The sequence below is a fragment of the Caretta caretta genome, chromosome 3, assembly GCF_965140235.1.
Source record: "Caretta caretta isolate rCarCar2 chromosome 3, rCarCar1.hap1, whole genome shotgun sequence".
In the NCBI taxonomy this organism is placed as follows: Eukaryota; Metazoa; Chordata; order Testudines; family Cheloniidae; genus Caretta; species Caretta caretta.
In genome coordinates, this window is record NC_134208.1 from 205,556,658 (window position 1) to 205,580,853 (window position 24,196).

Here is a 24,196-nt window from a genome sequence, read left to right on the forward strand (position 1 = left end):
ATACCCCCCGAAATAATGAAAACCACAGATTAGAACAGAGACTAGATGATAGAGCTACACGTTTGTGCTGGGATGAGAGGTGAGTTTAGAGATAAGATAGAAACAGAGAAACTAGAGGTTGCATTAGAGATGGAATTAGATAGATTAGACTGACGATACGAGATGGATGGTAAAATAGAGAAATTGGGATGGACAGATGGATGGAACAGACCTAAAGATGACTCAGTAGGGAGGTTAGAGAGCGGGATGTATTAAAAATTGAGATGCTGACAGATAAATGATGGCTAGGTTAGAGATTGTGATGAATAGATGGGATCGAGATTGAGATATATTGATAGATAAGTGGATGGACTATGGATTGTGATAGATGGGTGAAGAGATGGATTACATGTTAGCTTTCTCCCCAATTCAAGGCTGGGGAGAGAGACTCCCTATGTCCCCCCAACTCCGACCCTTTCCCATCCAGTCCCAGCCTAGCTTTGAATCTACCTCCTCCTCTTTCTCCCACAGCAGCAGATCAGGGGCCCCAAGAAGGAGCTCCAGCACTTGAGCTTCTGCATGCGTTTTAACATCCTGGTATTGGCAAGAGCCTCTTGTGAATCGAGATTCAGCTGCAACCTGAACCAGCTTGGGATCATATTCTAGCAGGCAGGGGTGCCACGTAGCCTCTAGGCATCCTGTGCCAGGGCTCTATGACACTATGGCCAAAGGCCAGCTCATAGCTGAGTGATGTCACTACAACCTCTGAGCCCCCATTAGCCAATCCTCACCTTCCCCCTCCAGTTCATTTGCATATTGCTACCATATTACCTGAGCTGCAGCAGCAGAAAAAGGGACAGGGAGGCAAAGGCAAACCCATGGCCTGATGGTCAGAGATGCTGAACACCTACATACCCCAGTGAACACAAAGGATGCTCAACCCATTTGAGAATAAGGCCAGGAAACTCTCCTGAGGAGTGAGGAAGCAAAGAAGTGGGGGGAGATGCAGAGGCCCCGTCTAAGGGGAGCAAAACAAATGAGAGCAGATAGAGAGATGGCTAGATTACAGATTGAGCAAGATGAATGGATAGATTAGAGATTGGGACAGGTAGAGAGAGGAATGGTTGAATATTTTTAAGGCAGGCTGAGAGCCTCATATAATCACAGGACTCCAGGAGCAGGAACCTTCACAGGGAGAACACCAAATAGGGCAAGACCCGAGATGACATGCCAGCCCTGGGGATTCCCTATAGGCTGTGGGTTTCAGACACTTTTAAGGAACTATGGAGAAACCTTGTCAGTCTATGGAGAAAGCCCTCTGATTGACTGTCCTTCCCCACTTCTTTGCCCCTTCTGGAAAGGCAACCAATCCGCGATGCTTCATGTGGTGAGGCGCTTCCTGTCTTGGCAAATGGAGCAGCCCTGCAGAGCTCTCCCACAGGGCTGGGGCCTACTGCTCAGTCTCCTGCTCCCCTGCTGGCTCCGCGACAACCTAGTCCAGCTCCAGTGCTGCCCCCTCCAAGGCTGGTATGCGGGGAACACACTCCTCCTCGCATAGGCACTGACTTCTTCTCTTCCCAGGGGGTGCTTGACACCGGTTACACCTCAGGACCTGCCCCCACTCCACCTCTTCCCCGAACCCCCCACCTGCCACTTCCTGCCCCTCCCCCACCTCTTCCTACCCCTGCTCCTCCCCCTCCCACCCAGCACCTCCTGCACGCTGCTGAACAGCTGATTGTGGCAGGCAGGAGGCGCTGGGAGGCAGGGGGAGGAGCTGATCGGCAGGGCCACTGGTGGGCGGGAGGTGCTGGAGGGGACGGGGGGCGCTGATCCACTGGGCTGCTGGTGGGTGCTGAGCACCTTTTTTTTTCTGTGGGTGCTCCAGCCCCAGAGCACCCATGGAGTTGGTGCCTATGCTGGCTCATCCTAGCAGAGAAGGGTCCAATCCAGCACATCTGAACACTGGGGAACTTCCGATCCAGATGCAAACGTCACCACCAGCCTTTAGCACTGGAATGGGACATGCAATAACTGTGGATTCTAGAACTTTGGAACTTTGCTTCTCGTGACCTTCTCTTTTACTTAGTGTCCTGGGAACAGGAAAAGCATCACTGTAAACTCTGGGGTGAGTACAAACCTGGTCAGCCGTTGCTAGATGGATTCCTCCATTGCTCTTATGTGGCAATAGAAAGCATTTGTATTTGATTTATATTTGGACCTCAACATTCACTTGCTGATATTTTTTGGAGGTGGAAAAAAGGGAAACTTTAATTTCAATGTGCATACATAACATGGTACCACCACAGGGCAGTGGGTCCCGAGATTAGGCTACGAAACTGGCATTTGAGAGACCCACATTCAATTCCCTGCTATGCTCCAGAATTCCTGTGTGATCCTGGGTGTGGCTCAGTGCCCCATTCCTAAAATGGGAATGATAGCACTGCTCTGCCTCCCTGGAAAAATACACCACAATGTTCTGAGGTGATTGATGCTATGTGACAATGGGGCCTACATAGGGAGCTGTGATAGAATTTTGTATGGTACCATCTCCCCAGTGCGTCCCATTTACAGACAGTCTTTGGTGTCATGCTTACCTATAGTTGAACTTCTGACATAATCTCTTAACAACTAAGTTCCCTTGCTGGAACTCCTTGAGCACTTCAGCAAGTAGTTGATGCATTTCTGCAAGGTAGATGGCACCCCACCTTGCACAGTTTGTGTGGTCATATCTCGTGAAGAATGGCAGCATACATTTGAAGGTGAAGAGATGTGGCTTCCAATTCCTTCTGTCTAGGCACATTTGGACATGAGCAGTAGGGCCACCATTTCCATGTACTCCTACCAAAAACCTGAAGTTCACACTACCTTTGCCTTTGTTGGTCAGAGGTGAGATTTCGAAATCCTTGTGAAGTATGAACTGACATGAGCTAACCATAAGAATGTGACTGATTAGCTTTCATACTGAGCTCTTGAGCACATGCTGCTATCAAGTCCAAGCACTGTGGAAGAAGCAGACACCACTGTGTTTGAAATGTCAGTTTGTGGGCCTCCATCACCCTGGCATGTGACATGCCATTCATAGCTTGTTCTGCTGAGTTTAGGCCAAGAACTCTACTTTCAATCCAGGCATCTGATGCTTGTGTCAGCTGGCCTATACATTTTTGAAAGTTTATTGAGCTATGGGGGCTTCCTAATCATGGAGTAAGCAACTCTCTCTGTACTCTGGTGTGGCCCATTTTAGTTCCATCAGTTTACAGTACAGAGTTTCATCAACAGTTAGAACCCCATGCTGCTGCCCAAGCACGGATGACACGCTTGAACCTTCCTACAACAGTATTGAGGGTGTCTAGCTCATGAACAGAGGCTTGAATGATTGGCAAGTATCCAATCACAGTTATTTCTGGTTCTTTTGTCATGTGCAATTGGCTGAAATGTGTCCATCCACATCTTGGGGTCTCATTTTGATGTTTATTATAAAGGCTGTCTCAGAAGCTTTTTGCCTGCACTGCAGCTTTGAAGTTTTCTTCGGCTTCAGAGTACCGCTCTTTGCAAACACGGCCCTTGAATACTGGTTTAGCGTTACCATTTCTCACCTCGGCTGATACGAGTGTGTAGATTGCATCGGGAACATTGAGTGTGCTTTTGTCTGAGGGCTTTAAACCACTCAACATCAGATCAAGGGCAAGCCCTGTTTGCCAGCAACCACTTGGGTTGCATGGAATGTGTTTTTCCCATCCAGAGAAGCATCGTTAATGTCAATATTGTTGGCTGTATAGTGAACAATCTTCCTGGGAACGGGGAGGAATAACAGCACTGTTCTCAGCATCCATAGCTTGTAGGATTTTCTCTGCTGGGGCTATGTCCAGCTTCAGGATTCCTTTGTAACTAATGCAGTGGCCAGCTTTACGGAAAAGCGGAACAAGTTGCCTTGACTTTGCCTGAGGGAGGGGGCAGCCAAAACCAATATGCTTTGGTGTCCATTTCATTCCATCACCCACATTATATAAAATGTCTTGAGCTAAGCACCTTGAGTGTCACTGCTTCTTGTTTCTCAACATTCTCCATCAATATCCCGCTCAGGAAGAGGTCAGCCTTCAAATAGCAGGTGGAGGAACGTGTACAGGCTGTGTGGAATGCAAGCATCATCCTCACTGACACTCAAACCTCTTTGGCCAGGGCGTGACCAAGTATCTCACTGAATTTTCAATGCAACGTGTACCAGTGACAGAAATATGTCTCTTGGGGATGGTAAATGGGGATGGCCATTTGCGAGATGGGTACATATTTATAGTTGTCTGGAACAAAGAGTGTTTGTCTCTCAGCAGAAGACAGATCAGGCAATGAAATGAAATAAATCCCACATCTGAGCTTGGCATTTTTCCTTCTATGATGATCCACAACTGATACAGGAGTGTAGAATTTCAATGTTGGTTTCCTTTGAAAGATTTCAGTAATGATGCCAAACCTCAGGATGCTCCAAAACCTGGCCTTGATTTTGCTGCATGCTGAAGCTCATTTTGAAGCCAAAGCGTTGCTGTGTCAGTAATTTTGGTGCCCTCACTCTTCTTCATCACAGACCTCATAAATGGGATGTAGCAAGTCAGGTGGTACTTGTCTTCAGCAGCTATGAGGTTATTTATTCCAGCGAAACGAACACTCATTTTGTGGTCAAATACAGCTGCCTTCATTAGCTGTGCTCTCATCTTGAATGTAGTTATAGAGATGAGTCTCTGTTTAAGGTGCACTTCTTGACAAAACATGCAGCATCTTCCGTCCGTAGGTTTCACAGAACTGGACTCTCTTGTATTAAAGACACTGGTGTCTTTAGGGATTGCCACAACTCCCCACATGTGATGCATCAGTTGCAGATGCTCTTTCTTTCTGCAACCTCTGGATTTTGCCTTTGTCAGTGTATTGGGCATAGCAATTTCTAAGCCACATGACTGTCACTGTCTGTTCTGACTGAAAGATGAACTCAGTTCTGTCAATGGCTTCTCTGTATTTGCCATCTTGCAGTTTCATTTCAATGGCTGTTGCCTCCTTTATTCTATGCAATTCTTGTTCACCTGCTTCATGCAGCTCTTGGCAAATAATGCAGAGACTGTGGGAAACTGGCATGGATCTCTTGAGACTTACTACCACTTGCATGGTTTACCTACAATTGTAACCAATATCAGTATCATAAATCAACATCTCATCTAACTACTGGTGCACTGTCTATTTGTAACAAACAAAAACCCATCACTTCTGTGTTAATTCTGTTCTAACTACAAAGTATTATGTACTATAAAAACAAATACTAAACCTGCAAGAAAATGATTTCACATTACAGGAAAAATAACTTCTGTGTCTGATTAACTTATTTCTAATATTATGACCTATGGATAACTAAATGCTATAAAAAGTTCAGTGTAAAAAAAGTTCAATATAATAGGTGTTAATACCATGACGTGTCTCTTCTCATTTCTGTTCTTAATAGGCTGAAAAAGAATGATGTCAAACAGCTTGATTTTGCTGACCCGTTCATGCACAGGCTGTTGGTGTATCAAACATTTTCGGTGAATGTTGGTGGCCATATTTATTGGCAAGTTTGAGAGTCTAAACATCAAAATTCACCTTGGTAACAGCCATTTTTGAAATCAGCAGGTTCAAATTATTTTAGAAAACGTTGTCACCATCTTTTAACAAAAACTGCCCCTGGACTCCTTATAGAGGATGGGTGTCTGAGGTGTCTATCTGGGCCAGTAGTGAAACTGACCTGACTCTTGTTGTCAAGTTAACAAGAGTCTGGCCAATATCACTGCAGCTGTATCCAATATCCTAATGGGCCGCTGTGGAAATGACAGGAATTATGTCAGATTCAGTCAGCAGCTGGGCTTTCAAGGCTCCCTGCTCCATGGCAGCCAGCCGGGTGGGCTGCCAGTGAGCCTCAGAGCCTGGGGAGCCCAGGGAGCTCAGCAGGCCACTGTCTGAGGTCTGTTGGAACTTTGTTGAAATTGAACTGTTCCCACCAAACAGCTCATTTTCAATGAATCTGAAAATTCCAATGAAAAGTTTTGTCAAACTTTTTTCCGACCAGTTCTAGTGAGCACATTATAGGAGATGGCTCATAACGTGAAATGCTTTGTACTGCTTTATCTTTATGAAATCATTTTAATTGTAGCTGAGGAGGGTAGAATGGGGATCAAATACAAGAGGCAGGAAGCACTGAAGAGCTGCAATCTCTTTCTTTCTCTCTTTGGTATTTATGGAGCACAAATCACCAGATTATCTAGGCCCTGAAATACAATAAAATAAGAAAGGCATAAGCCTAGAAGCCAAAGTGGGCTCAGCTTTTTGCTCTTGGTCCCCGGACTCTTTTTTCTTCTAAGTTTATTCTGGTATCAGTCAGTTTGGAACTAAGCTTAGGGTAACCAGATGTCCCGTTTTTTGGGCCTTTTTCTTATATAGGCGCCTATTACTCTCCACCCCCTGTCCTGTTTTTTCACTGTTGCTATCTGGTCACCCTAACTATGCTGGTCATACCTACCAAGACTGATAGGACAGTCAATAGTCTCTTGTGGTTTACTGTGCTGAAGGCTGCAGATAGATCGAGTAGGATAACCACAGAAGTTTGACCTTCATCTACAGAAATAAGACCACTGATGTGTGCTGTATAAGTCTTTCCTATGGCACCACCCAGTCTGAGGCCATGGTTCAGCAAATCTCTTAAATATGTGCTTAACCTTAAGCGTGGGAGCAAATCTACCCCTATTCACCAAAGCTCTTAAATTCCTGTTTGAGAGCTTTGATGAGTAGAGGCTGGATTTAAACATGGGCTTATAGTTAAGCATGTGCTGAAGTGCTTTGCTGAATCAGTTAATTCCTATAGAGATAGCTAATGTAGGGCTTTTTTCTAACTTGATTTCACGGGCGTAGTTTTTGGGGGGGACATTGTCTCCTCCCCCAAACTGCAAGCTTCTGGCAGGTGTGGAATTTTCCCATCCACATTTGGCCCTGTTGGCCTGACTGGATCTGCCCCGCCCCCCACATATAGAAATCAAACTACACCTATGCTTGATTCTAATTATTACTGTGATTATCAGTATAAACTGTTTTCCCATCCACATCACTTGCAGGTTCCAAAATGATGGATGCATTGTCCTCCAAAATTATAAAGCCTAAACAGTCTGTGCTAAATCCCTGGAAATCTGCAGGGAAGCATACACAGAGGCCTCTGCACTGGTCTAAGCTGTGTACAGGTTCTCTCGTGTCAAAATAATAATACACATAAGTAATAAGGGCTTTGAGATCTCAAAAAAGGAGGTCTCGCTCTCTTTTTCTTTACATGGAAAACTTAACTGAAATCAGTGGAGTTAACGGGTGCAAGGGAGAAGAGAATCAGTCCATTGCCTAAGGATTTGATGAACCTGCTGAGTTGCCAGGTCATGAAAGGCTGGGAATGTGGATGATTAACTCACTGAACCAATACCGTGAACACCAGAGAGTCTTCTTTCAAAGCCTTAGCTATTTACTTCAAATATTGGTGTCTTTCTACCTATACAGCTTTGCTATGAGCAGAAAGGGAGTGCTCATTTACTGCCCTAATTAATGACATAACTTGTAATTATCCAGGATACTACAGGAGATCAGCACAAAATGCATTACAAGCAGAATGACTGAATACCTGCTTGGCTAATTGGAGAGATTTTAAAGGATAAAGTGGATTTGTTAGTTAATATTGGTTATGCTAAATCGGTCTTGGCTAGCACAGAGCATTTCATCATAGGGTGCTCCAGTTGTATAGCTCTCAGATCTGCAAATTAAAGGTGAAGTATTAGTGCAATCAGTATAATACTATCAGCTAGACAGGTGATATTAGTTTGTGACCGGTAGGTAAGATGGTTTTGCTAAATCAGTGGTTCTCAACCTTTCCAAACTACTGTATCCCTTTCATGATCTGATTTGTCTTGCGCACCCCACGTTTCATCTAATTTAAAAATGACTTGCTTACAAAATCAGACATAAAAATACAGAAGTGTTACAGCATACTGTTACTGAAAAATTTCTGACTTTCTCATTTTTACCATATAATTATAAAATAAATGGATTGGAATATAAATACTGTACTTACATTTCAGAGTATAGTATATAGAACAGTATATAGAACAGTATAAACAAGTCATTGTCTATATGAAAGTTCAGTTTGAACTGACTTTGCTGGTGCTTTTTCTGTAGCCTGTTGTAAAACTAGGCAAATATCTAGATGAAGACCTGGAAGACCTCTGCATACCCCTAGGGTTACGCGTAACCCTGGTTGAGAACCACAGTGCTAAATTATAGCAAATGCCCAGTGTAGCACTCCCCATCTGCTGTTCTCATAAGAGTCCTCCTTGCCTGCCATCTTTACTGTGCTTATCCTCACAACACCCCTGTGAGGCAACATCCCTGTTGTACAGATGGGGATCTGAGGCCCAAAAACACTGAATAACCAAGACGAAGTCACACGGGAGAGTCCAAGAAGAGCAGGGAATGAAACCCCAGGCTCCTGAGTCCCAGGGTGGCCCTAACCGCTGGGCCATCCTACCGTTCCTCAAGACCTTTCTTATAACAAGCTCCACCCCCCATTTCACATGCTCGTGTTTAGGTTATGAATTTAAATGCGCAAATGTCAGGAAATGCCATGGTGTCGAGTTTGGGAGAAAAGCTCCTTGTGGCACATGCGTTGTATTTTCTATTTTTGTCACGCTTTAGATCTATTGTGTTGAGATTTTCAAAGATGCCTAATGGGATTTGGATGTCCAATTCAAATAATGACAATGGAATGTCCAAATCCTCTAGACAGCTTTGATTGTCAGATCTTCTTCCCTTTTGTGTCGGACCACTACGAAGGATCAGCGCATATCTCCATATCCCTGTTGCTCCAGCCAGTCATGTCCATATGTAGCCTTTTGTGGCAACCTCTGGCAGAGTCTGCTCTGGATAGAAGATGCTACTTTGTGAGGTTGGAGGCCCACCAATGGGTTATCATGATGGGGTCAATGATGATCCCAACAGAATACCAGCCGGTTGGATCAGAGGACAATCACGAATGCTCTGAAGAGATTAGCTCAGTCCATCCGCTTGTATTCCATGAGGTCACAATGTGATAACCTTTTCTACCAGGTCTCTGTAAGAAATCAGAGGGGATGGTTAACTAGCCACCAGAGTGGGTGATCTGCATCCTATTGTGGGAAGAGTAACAAAAGCTGGCTGAATCAGCCATCTGTATGGGAGGGAAACTTTGGGGCCAAGACTGTCTTTTTGTTCTGTGTTTGTATAATGCCTAGCACAGTGGGGTTCTAGCCCATGACTAAGGCTCTTAAGCGCTACAGTAATACAAATCATGAATAGTAATAATAATAAATACCTGATGGGTGGTGTTGTTCATCTCCCCTGGTAGGAGAATGGAAATCCTGCGAGAGCTTCCATTCAACTCAGGAGTTCTCATTCCAGCAGAAATCTGTCTCTCTTCTGCTCCAGGCACTGGGAAAGAGGTAAGTGGAAGATGAAGGCACTTGTGTCAAAATTTAAGAAAAGTCAGACTAGAGGATCTAATGGTCTCTTCTGGCCTTAAAATTTATTTAATTGTTTTTACAAAATTCCGTTATACATTAACTAAAAGGCCATGACATTAACAGAGCATGCTATAAAATATTACCAGAATTAATGAAAGCTATATTACCATTGAAAATACGAATCAACAAAGTGCATTTTGTGATGTTTGCCTTGCGTTTTGTAACACTACTTAGTTGTTTGTGAAAAAATTCTCATTTGCATAAAGACTTTCAGTCATTAATGCAAATGACTGAGGTTCTGCTGCATTACAGTTGACTAATTACTGTATTTGGCTGGCTACAAATTACTGCTGTGTCTCTTACAGAAGTGATAACTAATTTCAGAGCTTTTTAAAAGGCTGCTCCTTTGTGTACGCAGCATTGTGAGATGGATAGTGGGACTCTGACCATTGTTGTCCTTACAAGACCATTGTTCATGATCTGAATGGGAATGGTGGAATAGTTAGGGGAAGGTAACTGCCAGTGATCTGCAATCCCTTTGGAGGTGAAAAGTGATCAGACTGATTCCCAGGGTAATTGGTAGGACTAGTTGAAAGAATGGGTTGGGGGAATCACAATTTAAAAAACTGATTTTTTTCTTGTTTTCCAAATTTTGAAAACATTCAAAATGTTGAAAAAGGTACACTTGTTCCAAAGCTCGTCAAAAAATGAGGGAGGGGGAGGGAAATTATTTTGACTTTATTTTTTTCTTTTTTAATTTGGAACCTTTCAATAATTTCGAAGAAGTGGCTGGTGTTTTAACAATCCAGGTGCTAACCAGTGGCCTGGCTTGTGTTCAAGAGAAAACTCAATTAGTTTTCAAAGGAAACAGCAGGAAGGTTTTATCCAGTTGATCCTAAAAGTGCATTCCCCCTTGCAGATTTAAGGGAGATTAATATAGGGTGTTATGCTGATGCATCTTGTCCTTCCCCTCCGCCCCTCCTGTCTTCATAACTCAGCTGCATAGCTCCCTTTAACCAACCCCTTCTTTCTTCTGCTCACCCACCTGTTTGGTCATCAGCCTGCTTCTCCAACGCTTGCTCAGCTCTCTGCTGGTCCCCACCCAGACATGGACTTCCAGCTGATGTGCCTCTCCCCAGTGTGGAGACCAATGTCTAGCATCGTATAGAATCATAGAAATGGAGGCTGGAAGGGACCTCGAGAAGCCATCGAGTCCAGCCCCCTGCACTACCCTAGGGATCAGCAATGTTATCTGGTAATGGGAAGGGGTGAGCTGGTGGATCTAGATTCAGTCTATACAAAAGTCCCAACCCTCCCATGTATTGAGAAAATCTCACTGACCTCTTTCTAGCAAAGCCATAAACTCAAGCAAACTATATTCTCCCTGATCTTTCCTTCCGCTTCTAAGCTTAGCTCTATCGTGTCACAGACAGGATATGTCTACACTGCAATCATGGGGTCTAGCTGCAGCTCATGTAGACATACCTGAGCTAGCATTAGTCGCGCCAGCTCAGGTCCTGGAGCAGTGAAACTACGCTGATGCGTGCCCTGTTGCAGCCTAGCTGTTGTGGTTAATGTTAGCCATGCTAGTGTTAAACTGCTGAGGACTGGTGATGCATTTGAAGAACGTGTTTACAGGCCGGAGAAGAGAGTGCTATATCTGTATAGCAGCAACATCCCAACTCTTCGGGGCGCTGTCACTTTGACCTCTTTTTCACATTCAGTTAAGGCTCCTGAATTTTTCTCTGCTAATTGATGAAATGTTCTATGTAGCCTTCCCTGCCCCATGCACACACTTTATCTGACAACATGTAAAAGATGGTGAGCAGCAGAGCATATAACTAGTAACAGGGAAGATCAGCACCACTCTGATCTTTGCATCTACTCTAATTAAATTACTGCAGCGGGTACAGTAAGTTTAGCTCACCCAGCCAGGCTGCAGAAAGACAGCCGAGTTTATTATAACTGGGGAAGCTGCGCTACCAAGAACTGCTTGTGTCAGCCAGCATGCAATGGGCTGATTTGGGGCTAGAGTTTAACCCAGGGAACGCTACATAGCCCAGGTCCTTGCGGGGCACAGAGAACAAACGGCCCATTCCCAGCAGGTTAAGAACACGATCTCTGCTATCTGTGAGCCTTACAAAAACCAGAAAGACTCCTGAGATGATGGCGTTGAAGGAGGAAAGAAATATTTATCTGCTGGCCAAAATAAAAAGACAAATAGGAAAATATGGGAAAGGCCTCAAAGAGTGATAACAAAGCAACTGATTTTACAAGGGCAAGGTAATAAGTGCCCGGGAAGTGGCCCTTTTCTGTGGCTTACTGGAGATGCTGAGCTAAGCAGCAAGCACTGCTGTGTCCCCAGTCCCTGAGTGACAGTTGAATAGCCAAATCCTTGCACTTTCTTTTTCATTAAAAAAAAATTATATGCTGTAGCGAGTTGGAGTGGTCTCCCTCTGTAGCTGACATGGAGGAACCACTACCCTCTGGCTGCGCCTTGCAGCTGGCCTCCGCACCAGGGACCGAGTTGTACCAACCCCTGCCCCTGGAGGAGGACCCCGAGGGAGGGGGACTGCTGGGGCTGCCAGCGGCTGAGTACCCTGAGTTCACCAAGGACCCAGGAGCAGTGGAGCAATATGGACAGGCAGGGGTAGGAAGGAGCCCAGGGAAACCCGATGTTAGTCCGGTTGTGTTGCTGTAACCACTGTCAGCATGTTTCGGCAGGATCCCCACTGACACAGGGTAGGATTCCCCCCACTGTTAGAGCCCTGGGCTGGGACCTGGTGGTGTAGGATGGGCCCAGGTTCCCCTACCCCCGACTGCCAGCCCCACTCCTGGGGTGGCAGCCTACCCACCTTAGGCCAGATGGCTTGCATTAGTTTGCTGTCTGCCCAGCCAAGGAACTGGACCATAGACTGCTGCTGCTCTGCCCCACCCAGTGGGCTTGAGCGTGACTCTGTCCCAGCCCAAGAGTTGGGCTGAAGACTGCTTATTGCCCTGCCCTGCTCCAAGGGGCCAGGGCCCAGACTCTTCATTGGCACATGCCGGGCTAATTCCCTGTCAAGTGGCTGTCAGCCGCTAGGTGGAGTGGCCTCCCTCTGAGATGATAGGAACGAATCACTCCAAGCCACTACATACACATTCCTATCACAATAACTGGCCCCTTGTTCAAGGATCGAATGGACATGGAGTCATCTGCCTCCTTGTGCTCTACCCTGTCTGTTTGTTGTATCCACCTTTTGTTTCTCATCTTACTCTCAGATTGTAAACTCTGTGGGGCAGGGACCCTCATTTTGTTCTGTGTTTATACAGCACCTAACACCATTAAGCCTTGGCCCAGGACTGGGGCTCCTAGCCAGGGCATCCCTAAGTGGATATGGGGCCTGGGACAAGTCAGCCTGTATGGGCTCCCCTTAACATTTTTTATACAGATGAAATCTGGTATAGGGAGGGGACACCGGTGCTGGGGGGCCGAGGGACGATGAAGAGTCACAGGGTGGCACCTGTGCTTGGGGCGTGGGGTCCCCCTGTGCTGGGGGGTCCCAGAAAAGGGAGGGGTCCAGGGCGGAAGGGCAATGGGTGGGGTCAGCCTGGCACTGGTGTGTTCTGGAGGTGCTAGGACACTCGCGGCCAGTGTGGCAGCGGGCGACGCCGGGAGCTGACGGGGAGGAGCGGGGCAGGCTGGTGTCACTGCTGCCACTGCCGAAGACTGAGCCCAAGCCCCACGATGCCGAGCAAGAAAAAGAAATACAACACGTGCTTCCCACTGGTGAGTGCGGGCCCGATCCCCGCTGCCGGTGCCAGGCCCCCCAGGCCCCCCAAACTCCACCCACCGGGCTGGCCTAGCACCCCTCGCATGACACATGCACACTGAACCGCATTCCCAGCCAATGAGAGCTGCAGAGCCGGCACTTGGGGTGGAGGGAGTGCGTGGAGCTAGGAGCAGAGGGAGGGACATGTCGCCGTATCCCAGGAGCTGCAAGGAGCTGGCTAGGGAGCCTGCCGGCCCCCCTCACAAGCACCCACTGCGCCCCCCTGGGCCATCCCCCACCACAAGCATCTGTGGCACCCCCTGGACATCCTCCCCTCCAAGAGTTAGTCAGGGATATATAGTACAAGTCATGGACAGGTCTCAGGCCGCAAATTTTTGTGTACTGCCCGTGACCTGTCCGTGACTTTTACTAAAAATACCCATGTCAAGTCTAACATCTTAGTTATTTTCACTCTTGCACTATGGAGTCTTCTTTCATGTACTTTTATAACCCCTTATCAATTTATACGTTTATAACCCCTTATCAAATTACACTTTTATAAAGGTTTATTCCATAGATCTGCAGTCAGGTCCATCAAACACTTTTCCAGAATGCTGACAGGCTTTCTAGGGGCCACACTTTGGCTGGTTAACACTTTGTGACCAGCCCGAATGAGTCTCTGAACCCAGAGCTGAAGGGGATGCGAGCAGTGGCAGTCTCCAGAGCCACTGGAAAAATATCAATATTTGGGAGAGTGGGATCCAAACTGAGGCGCACAGACAAAACATCTCTTCTGGGGAAAAAAAAGCTGTGGATCTCACTTTTATTCCAAACGGGTGAGATGAGGAGCTTGGACTGGTTACGCATCGGCGTGAGAGGCATGAATTAATCTCACACATCGTAGGCCTATTCTGCGTGTGTGAGAATGTGGAGCAATGGAACAGAAGACAGGAGAACGCCCATTGAATAGATTTGGTAGACACAGAACTGCTTTATTTGTAAACTCGATCACTTTAAAATTTCACACACTGGCTGCTGGAATTGAAAAAAATCCCCAAGCAGTAAGCTGCAAAATAGGTATGGCCCAGCCTACCTTTCAAACCACAGGAAGCCCTGGTATCCAGTGCAGTAGCTAATATTTTTTTAATCATACCAGCACTTTTATAGCACCTTTCATCCTGAAGCAACCCTGTCAGGGTTCCTTCCCCACTCTGAACTCTAGGGTACAGATGTGGGGACCCGCATGAAAGACCCCCTAAGCTTATTCTTACCAGCTTAGGTTAAAAACTTCCCCGAGGTACAAGCTTTGCCTTGTCCTTGAACAGTATGCTGCCACCACCAAGCATTTTAAAGAAAGAACAGGGAAAGAGACCACTTGGAGACGTCTTTCCTCAAAATATCCCCCCAAGCCCTACACCCCCTTTTCTGGGGAAGGCTTGATAATAATCCTCACCAATTTGTACAGGTGAGCACAGACCCAAACCCTTGGATCTTAAGAACAATGAAAAATCAATCAGGTTCTTAAAAGAAGAATTTTAATTTAAAGAAAAGGTAAAAGAATCACCTCTGTAAAATCAGGATGGAAAATACCTTACAGGGTATCAGATTCAAAACCCAGAGGATCCCCCTCTGGGCAAAACCTTAAAGTTACAGAAAACAGGAATAAACCTCCCTCTTAACACAGGGGAAATTCATATAGAACAAAAGATAAACTAATCCACCTTGCCTGGCTTACCTATACTGGTTGCAATATTGGAGACTTGGATTAGGATGTGTTGGAGAAGATGGATTTCTGTCTGGCCTCTCTCAGTCCCAAGAGAGAACAAACACGTAAACAAAGAGCACAAACAAAAGCCTTCCCTCCCGCAAGATTTGAAAGTATCTTGTTTCCTTATTGGTCCTTTGGGTCAAGTGCCAGCCAGGTTAGCTGAGCTTCTTAACCCTTTACAGGTAACAGGATGTTGCCTCTGGCCAGGAGGGATTTTATATCACTGTATACAGAAAGGTGGTTACCCTTCCGTTTACATTTATGACAAACCCAAATTGTTTTATACATTCTGCAATCTCAGTGTAGTCATTGCTTCTCCTGCAACTGAAATAGACACCGCTGAGTATAGCAGCTATTTAACAACACACAAAAGACAACAGAACAGTTTAGTCCGGGAACTGAAGAATACTGTATCCATTTGAAAAGGCTGGGAGAATTTAGGTAGACAGCATGCTAATTACCCAGATTGGAGTTCGGCCAGGACACTACGGTTAATACGAGAAATCAAGAGTTCAGGCTCTCATCTGAACTCAATGCTGACACTGCAGGTGCAGCAGCGTGCCCGCTAATACAGTGCTAGGGCATTGGTTTAATGCTAACTGAGAAGGAGGAATGCTCTCTGCTGAATTACAGATACTTACATGTCCCTTGGAGGTTTCCCATCCCTACACTGACCTAGGCTAGCGCTGCTTTTCTTGTGAGATCTGACTGGATTTCACCACGCTGTCGTCTTGACTCTAACACCCAACTGTACTCTGGCACCCAGCAAAAGAAAGAAAATTGTTCTGTGGAACTGACTGTGTTGTAAATGAGCTCCAGTGTGTCCAGACAGTGATGCTTATGCCAGTGGAACTGAAGAAGACCCTAAACTACAGGTTGAATTACCCAGAATTCCCAAGAGCATCACACCCTAAAGATGTAGGCGGGCAGTACAGACCACCGATTTGACTTAATGCATTCCCTCTACACACGCACACATCATATAACATTTGCAATCTTTTCTTGTCTACTCTAAGTGAGGTGTGATGCGGAGCTGCCAAGTGGTGCCGTTACCACAGAAATGGGGGTAAACAATGACACCATTGACACGTTAAAATGACCATATTGAAATATTTGCATTCCTTTGTTTAATGACATAAAATTGGATTTCCTTAGGACCTCAGAGCATCCCAACAACAATTTAAAGGCTAAAACAAAAATCTAATAATAAATATGTACAAGGATCATTGGGAAAAAAACAGGATTTCCCCAGATTCAAAGGCACTGTGTACTACTTCTGGTAGATTTAATGTAGCAAGAATGCAGATTGGTATTCACCTGGCAGTTTGGCTCGTTTGCTGTAAAGAAGAATGGAAACATATCATGCTGTGTGTGTAGGTGAAGTTTATCTGCATAATCTGGAGCATATGATCCCAGAACTTGAATGTAGGAGACAGGGCATATTCCCATGTCTGAAATTAGCCCAAAGGCAGTAGCCTATACTGAGCTTCAGCATCATCAAGCTCTTTAATGACATGTTGTAAGCACCCAGTGTCTTCAGACTCAAACACCTTTTGAGTGTCAGCCAACCTTTGCCAGACAAATACTGGAACTCCATGAGTGCCTCCTCCCTTGTGATTGAAACCAGTCCAAAAGGGAATCCCCTGAACGTGAACACTATCAGTGTCATTTGGTATGGACAGAACATCATGAGGTAGTAGTCTTAATACAGCAAGAGAGACCCCGGAGAGCATTCACCTGCAGGTGACAAGAGTTTATTTTCTGAAGTACTTTTTCATGGCAAGGTGGCTCTGGACGTGTTCTAGGTTTTTTAAATGCTGCACACTGCATAAGAGACTCTGACTGTCCAGTGAGAGTGACTTTTCTTTCACACACTTCAGTGATATTTCTTGTGATGCTGGACTATCTGAAGACTGTTCTTAAAATATCCCTCCAGCCATTGAATGGCAAATTATTTAGTTGGTGTTGGTCCTGCTTTGAGCAGGGGGTTAGACTAGATGACCTCCTGAGGTCTCTTCCAACCCTAATCTTCTATGATTCTAAGTGTTCTTTCCATCAGACTGCCTTGATGTCTATAGTATCATCTCCTCCACCGATGAAATTTCCACCAGCAAGAAGTGGTATAATTCCATTTGGAATGAACATACCTCTCTGGAGTCTTTCCACTTTAGTTTTTGAAGCAGTGGTGAACCAACTCTGCTTATCATAACTAATACAGAATCCATGAAGGTGGTAGGATGACAGTTACATTGTGAGACCCGAAATCACGGTGTAGCTGTGCAGCAAGGCTTATATGCAGTGGTGTGATAATTTGGCAACTGTTAAATACCATGCACTGCACAGCAGAGAGGCACCTTTTTGAATGCCTTCTGAAGGATGGTACTCATTGCTAGCTGAATTACATGCCACTTTATGTATCAAACAAAGGACAAGTTCTTGCACTAACTGGGGCACAAAAGTAGCTGACCTCTGGAAACTTCAATCACCTGGCTTTGAATAATATTCTGAGGGTTTCATTTCAGCTATTTCACACATAAAGATTGAAGCAACATTATACAAAACCACGTAAGAACACACGAACTGCAATAGTGGGTCAGAACAGTGGTCCATCTAACTCAGTATCCTGTCCCCGAGCGTGGCCATTACCAGAGGTTTATGGAGAGTATATGCAACAGGGCAATTTTAGAGAGATCCACCCCTGTTTTCCCCTCCTGGCTTCTGGCAGTCAAAGGTTTCGGGTCACCCCAAGCATTGATCCCTGACCATCTTGGCCAATAGCCAGTGATTGGACCTATCCTCCATGAACTTACTTAGTTCTTTTTTTAACCCAATTACAGTTTTGGCCTTCACAGCATCCCGTGGCAATGAGTTCCACAGGTTAATTGTGCATTGTTTGAAAAAGTACTTCCTCATGTTTGTATTGAACCAGCTGCCTATTAATTTCATTGGGTGACCCCTCTTTTTTGTATTTTGTGAAGGGGTAAATAACACTTCTCTATTTACTTTTTCCACACCATTCATGATTTTATAGACCTCTATTAGAAGGTGAACACCCCTAATATTTTTAGTCTCTCCTTGTATGGAAACCATTCCGTACCCTTGATCATCTTTGTTGCCCTTTTCTAAACCTTTTCAACTTGAACTATATCTTTTCTGAGATGGGATGACCAGATGTAGGTTCACCATGGATTTACATAGCAGCATTATGATATCTTCTGTCCTATTTTCTATCCCCTTCCTAACAGTTCCTAACATCCAGTTGTGATAAGTGCCACTTGGAACTGGCGTACCACTGAGCCTGCCTGATCCACCAGCCTGGGCTCCCTTTCACACTACTGCTGTGACAGGCTCTGAAGCCCCCTCCAGCACACATACAGTTAGGGACACGCCCAGCTGCAGCTTCAAAGAGATACTGAGATCAGCTCTGCATGGGAAGGCTCAGCTAAGGCACCTCCCACTTCCTAAGGCATGCACCCCCCTTTTGGAGTGTAAACCCAAAATTATATCATCTTTCGCTGCACAGGGAACTGTACAGCATAAGCTCATAAAATTCGCCCCCTCCCTCAATGTGGTGAGAGATATGCAACAGCTTTCTGCCCCAAATTATAATTTCCACACATACTAGTTTTAAACAAAACAAGTTCATTAAATAGAAAAGATAGATTTTAAGTGATTCTAAGTGATAGCAAACAGATCAAAGCAGCTTACCTTAGTAAATAAACAAAACTGCAAACTGAGCTTAGCACACTAAATAGGTAGGATATGAATTAGTAAATTCTCACCCTGGGTGATAAACAGGCTGGCAGATTCTTAAGGCACAAACTGCCTTGGCTTTCCCAGGTTTTCATACACAGGCTAAAAATCCCTCAAGCCTGGGATCATCACTTCCCACAGTTCAGTCCTTCCCCCTCAGGTGTTTCCAGGTGTGTTGTTGTAGGGAGAGTGAGGTACCATCATGATGTCATTGTCCCCCTTTTATATCTTCTTCCCACTTGCTGGAAAGCTCTTTTGTTGTGAGCTGGGTCAAACAGTTCCCATTGTATAGTGCTATCTCTGAGAGGTTTCTATTGTACCCAGTTCCTGGGGTAATCCTTGTGCGTGTGTGCATCTCCTCAATAAGCCATGAACATTGTTTGGCCTTTTTACTGTTGTACCTGAAAGGCTGCTTGTGGGTGTTTTCAACCTCACAACATGTTTCAGTGACACACACATAGACAAACTTCATAACTTCACATACGATGGTAGCACATACAATCCAGGGAGACATTAATGTCTAGCTGATTGAATCTTTTAGAAGGATACCTCACAAGGCATACTTCGTACAAAACACATCCTAATGACATGACAGTGGTGAATATTGGGCGGCCAGAGTGTCACACCACTTAGCTCTTTTGACCATTGCAGTTTATTGTTCCTTGGATGACTCTGTTCCTACGTCAGATTACTAGCAGCTTGGATAGCATCAACTAATGTTATTGTGCTGCATAGAACATGGTAGACTTGCCTAGTCCATGTTGTGTGTGGAATGAAATTGAAGAACCATAGTGTTTTGCTAATCTTGTCAGTAATTTCCTCCTGGAATAGCTTGCCATTTGTACATCTGAGGGAAGTAGCTCTTTATATCTTTGTAGCAGCTTGGACAGGAGAAGAGCCTTCTTGTTGTATGTAAGAATCATTGTCTATTTCTTCAATCAGCTGGTAAAATGCAATGTCATAAGGTGACCTTATTGTTGCAGTGTAACTAGCTGGTTTTGCTTTCAGATTTGTTGGACTCAAGTAGGAAGAAAGGCATGTTGAGTGATCAACGGCATCCTTAGCAATCAAGTCTTCCACAGATATTCTGGGCAACGTGTCATCATCTCCTCTTGGACTTGCTGCCTCCCTTATTTGGGTTGCTTTCTCAGATGTCTCTGTTTTATGAAGTTTCTTGACTTCTTTGTGTGTGTTCTCAAGCAAACAATGCAACAAGACCAATTACTGGAGCACATGCTTGCTCTGGTGGCTATAGAAGCAGGTGAATCTCATGCTCTCTGATCAGATTCAGAGTCTGTTTTCTTTTCTGGGTGAATTCACTACAACTCTGACAGGTGCCAAACTCACCTAGCTTGTGTATTTCTGAAAGCAACCCCTGTGATGGAGTACTGGTGGCACATCATCTCTACTAGGAGATTAATCCAGTAGCCACCGATATAATCTCTCCTGGCTCCTGCTGCCAGCATCACAGAATCCTGCCCAGCACTGGTGGCTTTTGCCAGATTTGCATCCTTTTGTTTTCCTTGACAAATAACCCATTTTTCAAAGTTTGTGGAAAGTTTTTTTCTCTTTGGTGGACGCTTTAAAAAGCTTGTATCCTCCATGTCTTCATATTCTGTAATTCCCTGTGGAGGTAAAATTTCCAGAGCTTAGCACTGCCCTCACCACTACCACCGGTTTTCATTTTATACAAGGATACAGACTTGTGCGAATTAGATCTCTCTGTTAGTATCAAAATTGCCATTTTTGTTGAGTGAGCACTTTGACTGAAGCCCTGTAGGAAGCTGTGTGTTTTTAATCTCTAAAACTGTACATAAGTGATGCAGAATTAAAAATCTCGTGTCTAGGATATTTCAAAGGCTAGTACTGCATGGATAGGCAATTACAAATTAAAACCGTCTACCAAGCAGACTAGATGCTACATTGTATGTACAAAAGCTTACAAATGGAGAAGCATTACATTAGGAATTGACATACATTTATATCTCCCCGCTATGCAATGCAAACTGTGGGCATGCAATCTACTACTGCTGCTTCACAACCTTCAGTGTGAGATTGGTCTGGTTAGCAAATTTCAATTGAAAATATAGAAAAATTATAATCGCTTGTGAGGTACTTTGACAATTAAGAATATGCCATGTGACAACATTTCATGTGAGTCTATTGCAAAACATTGATCTTTGCTATTTTTGCCACACGCTAAATAGTTTAATAATTTCTGGGGGAAAAAATGTGCCCATGCAAAACCAGTAAAAATGGCTTAATACATTGCTTGGTAGCTTTGACCACCAAACACCACATTCAGCGGTTGAAATGAAGGAAAACCGTGAAAACTGTAGTCAGAGCCACTTGCGGTGTTTCTGGAGCTGTGCAAATAAAAAAAAGATATTTGCTCATTTTGGGTGCCATCATTCCAGGTTTACAGCACCATCTAAACGTACTTAAAATGAGCTTTCAAATGCTATATGCGGTGTGTGTGTAGGGTGGATGCATCAAATGCCAAAAATGTGGCCCTTTTTGGAGAATTGCCACATACCTCATGGGTAGGGCCCTATCAAATTCAAAGTCCATTTTGGTCAATTTCATGGTCATAGGATTTTAAAAATCATAACATTCATGATTTCAGATATTTAAATCTGAAATTTCATGGCGTTGTAACTCTAGGGGTCCTGACCCAAAAAGGAGTAGTGGGGGCGTCGCAAGGTTATTGTTGGGGGGTCATGGTATTGCCACCCTTACTTCTGCGCGGCTGCTGCTGGAGGCTCTGCCTTCAGAGCTGGGCAGCTGGAGAGTGGCCGCTGCTGGCCAGGAGCCCAGCTCTGAAGGCAGCGCCGCTGCCAGCAGCAATGCAGAAGTACGGATGGCCTGGTATGGTACTGGCACCCTTCCTTCTGTGCTGCTGCCTGCAGAGCTGGGCCCTTGGCCAGCAGCCACCACTCTCCAGCCGCCCATCACCACCCTTACTTCTGCACTGCTGCAGGTGGTGCTGCCTTCAGAACTGGGTGCCTGGCCAGCAGCCGCTGCTGTCCAGCCATCCGGCTCCGAAGGCAGCTCAGAAGTAAGGGTGACAATACCACAACCCCCCTACAATAACCTTGCAACCCCCCCCTCCATGACCCCTTTTTTGGTTGGGACCCCCAGTTTGAGAAACGCTGGTCTTCCCTGTGAAATCTGTATGGTATAGGGTAAAAGTACACAGAAGACCAGATTTCACGGTGGAGAGCAGATTTCATGGTCTGTGATGTGTTTTTCACGGTCTGAATTTGGTAGGGCCTAGCTTCCTCAAGATCCTTTGGGGAAAAGGCCTCCATCCCTGTGGTCAGTAAACGGGGCTTTGTCACTAACAGGCACAGCCTAGCCCCAGCCCACTGTCTATGACCCCCTCTATGGGCATAGAGTAGCCAGAGCACACTGAGCTCTGATCTTGCCCTCTCTGCAGGGGAATGTGCGGGGGCTAGCCAGGAGCCATTATGATAGCACTCTCTGCTGGAGAGGGAACCCTCTCTTACTGCAGGGAAATTTTTTAGCTGTTGCTGCCTCCTTTGCAGTTGCATGTTACCCTCACAGCTGTCACTGGAGTCTTCTGAAGTGGCTGGAACTGTGCGGGAAAGGACCATTTCCCCCTGTCCCTGGAGGGGTTAGAGCAGCCTTGCAGCTGTTACTGAAGCCTAAGTGTTGCCCTAGCTGCCGTTCTTGCTATGGAAAAGGCATGGCCAGTGGATCTGGCTAGTTACAGACTGACGGGCTCTGACCCCCAAGCACACCCGCTATGGGGCACAGGAAATCCCTGTGGAGCTGTGCTGAGCCACAAATCAGCTATTTTGCAGGATTTTTATTTTCTTAAACAGCTGATAAACTGAGCATGATTCCCTCTGCCCCCTTTAAAGATCTGTTTCGTTATATATAGTTTGACAGACACCTATTGCCCCTGCCAAGAAAGGGAAGAAAGAAAGCCAGAAAGATTTGTTTGCGTGTATTTAAACATCATGAGAACAGAGCCGACCAGCACCGCTTTTACCCTACACCTTGCACTTTGTTGTTTTTTCAGCTGAAATGTTTCTTTATTTTATGATCGATCTGAGCCCACCCAGGAAGAGAGCTGAACTGAACTGGCCAGATTCACTCTTCATTTGAGTGTAGCAAATGATGGGGGGATGGGAGGCGCAAAGATGGCTTTAAGCCACCTTTGTGACTCCATAATTCTGGCCTTCCCAGGTCCTGGCATAATTTAGAGTAGCTCTCGGGCTGCTCTAAGTTGCGCTGACCCCCTCTGTGGGCACAGAGTAGCTGGAGCACACTGAGCTCTGGTCTTGCCCTCTCTGAAGGGGAATGTGCGGGGGCTGGCCAGGAGCCATTATGATAGCACTCTCTGCTGGAGAGGGAACCCCCTCTTACTGCAGGGAAATTTTATAGCTGTTGCTGCCCCCTTTGCAGTTGCATGTTACCCTCACAGCACATTGGGCAGACACTTGCCCAGATCCTTCTGAATCTGGGAAAATGATCAGTGATTGGAGACTCAGGGCTTTTTCTACGCAAGACGTTCACTTCAGGTGTGAATTTAAACTGGTGTAGTTAAACTGATGCAAACTTCTGTATAGACACTCCTATTTCTGTCTGAGTGGCTGATTTAGATTTAGTTTTAAGTTGATTAGAAACAGGTTTAAGCTAAATCAATATAAACTACTCCTAATCTGAAATCAGAATGTCCATACAGGCTTTTGAACCACTGTAACGAAACTAAATCAGTTTAAAAATGACAGGTTAAACTAATGCAATTTCCTCACGTAGGCAAGGCCTTAAAGGGCTGGGTATGGGGGAAAAAACAAGACATTGGAATAAAAGGCAGACCAAGAAAACAGCAGGTATTTGGGGATGACACCTTTTCCTGCCCTTAGGATAGCATATGTGCTGACGTACAATTTAGATTCCTAAAGCGAGAGGACATACAGCTGTGTTGTCTCATGGGTAGAGCACTGGATCAGGACGCAAGAGACCTGCTTTGTATCTTGGCTCTGACTCTGGCCTGCTGGGTGCCCTGCCCTGTGGTGAGAGAGTCCCAGCATGGCACCCTGCTGCCATGGAAGGAGGAAGTGAAGTGCCAGGAACAGGTATGCATAAACCCTTTGTGCCTCTTCAGATAACAGCCTTTGTTTTCGATTTGTGGCCGAAGCTGACGATAGGAATCTGGGTCTCTGGGTCAAATGTTTATGCCTTGATCCACATGCAGCACCTAGGCCCAGATCCTCAAAGGTGCATAACTCCCATTGCAATCAGAAGTCAGCGCAAGGGTCCTAACTGACTCAAAAGAGGCAAGACATGACGGGTTTCGATTGCAGCCCTGGTGTGGGTGCTGCTGACAGAAAAGTACATAAAAGGATTCTACAAGGAGGAGGGAGAAAAATTGTTCT